Here is a 5,026-nt window from a genome sequence, read left to right as displayed (position 1 = left end):
AAGTATACTGTAGTATTGTTCTGGAATGCAATAAATATAATCAAATACCAGTAAATAATACTTGCAACGGATTTTAAGGATTGGAACAGAGTACAACTGTATTTTGTACTACTATTGTACACCTAAATGTATATATATTTTTTTTATTCCTAATTGAATTTAGTGTTCTAGTTTCTAGAGACACGCCCGTAATTTTGTTTTACAACAGAACACGAGGTCAGTCCACCAAGCATTCATTTACTGGTTAACTAACATTAAATATGTCCTTAGGGCGGTGTTAATTGTAAAACCGTAGCTAGGGGGATTAGATACGTCGTGATGCTACAACTAGTCTCATTGTTCTCAACTCAGGTTCCACTTAAAGTACCTTTTATGCCCTAAGGTGTGGTACACTATAAAATATTTAGCCGTCGGACAGCTTTCACAAATCTCGGCCAAATCATATATTGTTTTCTATCTATGTGTGGATTCTGATTTCAAATTCTCCGCCAAAGTCTGCCTCGTCTTTCATTCCACTGTAATCGATCAAAAGGGCGGGGCGATAATAATGTATTGAATTTATTCAGTCAAATAAACCCCATCTCGACAAAGGTTTTGTATCAATGTGAAAAATGTTAAACGGGCGTATAAGCTTTTTATTATTTTTTTTTTTGTATGTTACATACAGTCCATCATGTGAAAGTTCCCATTCCCTTTCTCTCTCTCTCTCTCTCTCTCTCTCTCTCTCTCTCTCTCTCTCTCTATATATATATATATATATATATATATATATATATATATATATATATATATATATATATATATATACATATATATATATATATATATATATATATATATATATATATATATATATATATATATATGTATATATATATATATATATATATATATATATATATATATTTATCCCTCTCTCTGTCTCCCTTTGTCTCTGTCTCTCTTACTGTATATGTCTCTGCCTGTCTGTCTCTCTTTCTCTCTTTCTCCCCTTCTCTCTCTCTCTCCCCCCTTCTCTCTCTCTCTCCCCTTCTCTCTCTCTCTCTCGCCTTCTCTCTCTCTCCCCTTCTCTCTCTCTCTCTCTCTCTCTCTCTCTCTCTCTCTCTCTCTCTCTCTATATATATATATATATATATATATATATATATTCATCCAATCATCTATTTGTCCATCTCGTGTATATATATATATATATATATATATATATATATATATATATATATATATATATATATATATATATATACATACATACATACATGCATACATGCATGCATACATACATACATACATACATACATACATGCATATATATATATATATATATATATATATATATATATATATTTATATAAATAAGGATAAGATCGGTATTTAAAATATTGATCTTATCAAGTGGTCAGCATGGGAATAAAAACCATCAAAGGTAATAATTATTTAAAATTATAATACAGGGTATCAACAGATACCACCACGCTGAAAAAATAGCAGTCAAATCCTGACTCTAAAACCACAATAAATGTCCGCAAGGCACGATTAGCGAAGACGAAGACCAAATAAACCAGTAAAAATAATAAGATAATTTCAAATCCTGGATTTCTGGCTTTGCATAAATGCTCTGCCTTCATCAGTGAAATATACACAAGTACATAAATACAAATACATGTATATAAACAGTATACTTACATATACGGATGTATACATACATATATATGTACGTATGTACACGACTAGCTTAAATAGCCCGCCTAAACAACTTCTCGTGCGATCCCGGACAGGATATCAGCATAGTAAATACACTGACAAAACTAATTTATATAAATAAGGATTATCTTGAAATTATCTTATTATTTTTACTGGTTTATTTGGTCTACGTCTTCGCTAATCGTGCCTTGCGGACATTTATTGTGGTTTTAGAGTCAGGATTTGACTGCTATTTTTTCAGCGTGGTGGTATCTCTTGATACCCTGTATTATAATTTTATATATATATATATATATATATATATATATATATATATATATATATATAAAGCAAAACAAAACAGAACCCAAAAATCTGCCGTTATTCCCTCCGTGGGGGGAAGTGTTTGCGACAAGACTGTCTTTTCACTCACCTCCCAGGAACTAGACGCATCAACTATGGAACATCCATGAACAGGCAACCACATCACACTCCTCTTACAAAACGGAATCCCAATATCTGCCGCCATTCTCTTCATGAGAGATTATGTTTGCAACAAAGCTGCCCCTTTACTCACCAACCGGGAACTAGACGCTCCATTAGTAAATATAGTGGCACTAAGAAAAGTGGTAATATTGTGAGTGCTCCCACCAACAGATACAACCACACCACACCTGCTCCTTATCCCAACTCCACAAACTCCATTCACCACAATAACTGTATCACCTCCTACAGCAAAAAATGGTTCCTTTCCCCACATAAACCGGGGACACAGAAAACCCAGCCGAAAAAACAAAGGTAGTAATAACATTAATTGCGGTCGCATACAGCAGTGCAGCAGCAACTGCAGTGACTCGAGAAACCAATCTTTTTTAGCCATGTTGAACCTGGCGAAAGAAACCCAGAGAAGTATTCAACCTCTACTACCAACCCAAGACAAAAAACACCCTTGCTGCTGCCACTAAGTAGCAACAACAACAAGCATGATGTGCAGATACTGAAGAAACGCAAAGAAGCTGCTGCGTTAATAACGACATTCCTCCTTAATGCCCAAAGTATCAACCCAGCCATCAAGGCTCAAAAATGGAAAATACCCTAAATTGAGGGATGGATTGCAGCACACTCGCATCCAATCCCTTTCTTTGTCCTAACTGAAACCCACCTAAACGACTGTCATTTAGAGGCTGAACTGAAAATCAGAGACTTCACTGTCATTCGTGCTGATCGAGCAGGCCGAAGAAAGAGTGGACTTGCTGTTTTCCTCCATGATTCTGTCAGCGCAGATACCAAGGACATTTTCTCCAACGGCTACTGCGAATCAGTCTCTCTACACAACGAGGGTAAAGACCTGTCTGTAATTGGGCTCTACAGACCCCCACAAGTACCCTTACATTATTTCCAAGAGTGCCTCGAGAAGATCAAATCTTTCCTCCTGCAATATAACCCAGGAAATATTCTGATGATGGGCGACTTCAACCTATCCTCTGTAGACTGGTCCACTAATATTGTTAGACCAGGAACCTTCATCTCAAGCTCAGACAAAGCAGCAGTGGAGTTACTTTTTAAATTTATGGATAGTTTTTTTCCTGTCCATAAACCAACCAGACATAACCAAAGTGTCTCCGACCTCGTGCTAAGCAACCATGCTAACACTATTCATAACATCACATTGGAAAGAACCCTCATGTCCGATCATGACATAGTACTCTGTAACCTCAATATTCAACAAAAATTTGGCATAAATCACTAACTCTAGTGCACCCATTTGATAACGTAAATTTACACAAGTCAAACTGGGGTGCAATCACTCAAGACTTATCGCAAGTGGACTGGTCCTTCACCCTTGCTTCCTCCAATACCACAACAAACACAAACGCATGACAACTATTTGAAGACACAGTCACCCACATATGCTCAAAACCAACAGTAGATGCAGGATTCCAAAACAGAGAAAATCCCTCACCAGGAGAATTTTTGAATAAACCGAAAAATCAATACCCTAAAATACCACCATCAGCATCACCCTCAATCGAGAACATTAACAACCTTGGAATCAAGGAAACAACAACTGCAGGACTGTATGAGAACCCTCATAAACGACCAAAGAGCTGCAGAAGAAGCCTGGGCTATTAAAAGCAACAAGAATATTCCTAAGGTCTTTTAATCCTTTGCAAAAATACATAAGCTCACAGTTTCCTCTTTCGGACCACTGGTTGACGGAAACGGCATCCTTCACAGTGATGCCAAAGATATGGCTGAGATCCTGCAAAGTCAATACTGTCGTGGCAGTGTTGTAAGAATTTTGCTTCTCAGCCACGTGGTTCTGGGTTCAGTCCAACTGCATGGCACCTTAGGTAAGAGTCTTTTACTATAACCGTGCGCCGACCAAAGCCTTGTGAATGGATTTGGTAGACGAAAACAGAAAGAAACCCGTCGTATACACAAGTATGTATTTATATATGTACGTAAGTTTGTATATGTATACGTGTGTCTAACTTCGTATGTTGTACGTGGGGTTTTTTTTTCCCAGATTTATGTAAGATCTTCTTCCCAGGATTCAAACTATTCACAAAGAAGGTGTTCAGGATGTGTATATGTACTTCCGCACGTACAAACATATATCAAATATATAAAATGCATGTATGTGTGTATATGTGTTCGTGCACACACACACATGCATGAATATACGGGCGTAGGTAATGCGTACATGTGTAATATATGTATGCGCGTATCACACACACGCACGCACTCGCAGTATACATCTTGTCACATTAACGTGACTGAAAAATGCTGAAAAATGACACAGTGAGCACACTAACATTCCTTTCAAACCTCTTTTTAATATCTCAAGAGTAGTTTCTGACCCTTTGCTGGCCCTAAAAGTACTAAAACTCTAATTTCTCCACCTGATATCTGAATCTACAAGTTGTAGGAAATAAATAAGGAACATTTAATATATGTTTTGACAGCTTTTCTCCAAATACAAGATTGATAACAGATAACCGTTAATGGCATTTAAAAAATATATTCGGTCTATCTCTCACCACCACCCCCTTCCTCGTTATCTCTCTGACACTGTTTTTCTTCGTGCTGTGGCTCATGAACGTTGTAGGTATGTACGTGCCTACATACACGCAGCCATGTAGATAAATAAATAAATAAATACACACACACACACACACACACACACACACGCACACACACACTCACATACATGCATACATACATACATACATACATACATACAAACATACATACATATAGATAGATAGATAGATAGATAGATAGATAGATAGATAGATAGATAGATAGATATAGGGGGGAGAGAACGAGAGAGAGAGAG

The sequence above is a fragment of the Octopus bimaculoides genome, chromosome 4 (assembly GCF_046866305.1).
Source record: "Octopus bimaculoides isolate indiv1 chromosome 4, ASM4686630v1, whole genome shotgun sequence".
Classification (NCBI taxonomy): Eukaryota; Metazoa; Mollusca; class Cephalopoda; order Octopoda; family Octopodidae; genus Octopus; species Octopus bimaculoides.
The sequence above is the reverse complement of the archived record's forward strand: the minus strand, read 5'-3'. Positions refer to the sequence as shown.